This window comes from Apaloderma vittatum, unplaced genomic scaffold (genome assembly GCF_000703405.1).
Source record: "Apaloderma vittatum isolate BGI_N311 unplaced genomic scaffold, ASM70340v1 scaffold35484, whole genome shotgun sequence".
Lineage (NCBI taxonomy): Eukaryota > Metazoa > Chordata > Aves > Trogoniformes > Trogonidae > Apaloderma > Apaloderma vittatum.
This window is the reverse complement of record NW_009712713.1, coordinates 6,083-6,632: the sequence shown is the minus strand read 5'-3', so window position 1 is coordinate 6,632 and position 550 is coordinate 6,083.

Here is a 550-nt window from a genome sequence, read left to right as displayed (position 1 = left end):
CATCCTGCGCCTTGCAGCAGCCTCCCGATCTCGCGCACGTGCCAAACCCAGCGTGCAGCTGCACAAACCAGCCGGGGTTCTCCCCTCCCCAGCCCTGGCTTCTCGACGCTTGCTCATGCGAAGTCACCCTCGGATGTGGTGCTGCTGCTGCGTGCCATCTCCATACGCCCTTCGGACCGTCCAGCTCGACGGTCTCAAGCTTCATGTTTGCTTGTTTAGTTTGAGTGCAAGCCCAGTTCAAGGCCAGAATAAACCACCATTCTCAGATCAGGCCACTGCCAGGCAAAGACACGCACGCAAGCCTGGAGAGCCTGCAGAGCAACGTCCCCGTGGCAGCCCGCGCGCCACCTGTGCCCCAGCACCACTCTGGAGGCTCACCAAGGGCTGTCCCAGCCCCTTCAGGTGCAGCCCTGGCCCCACATCACAATTGTCGGTGTTTGTGCAGGTCCAGGCAGGGCAAAGTCTTTGCTCCTGCAGTCTGTGCGGGCTTACTGGGCGAATATGAGCTGCAGAGCCCTGCCCGGGCGCTGCTGCAGGCAGGGGCAAGCGG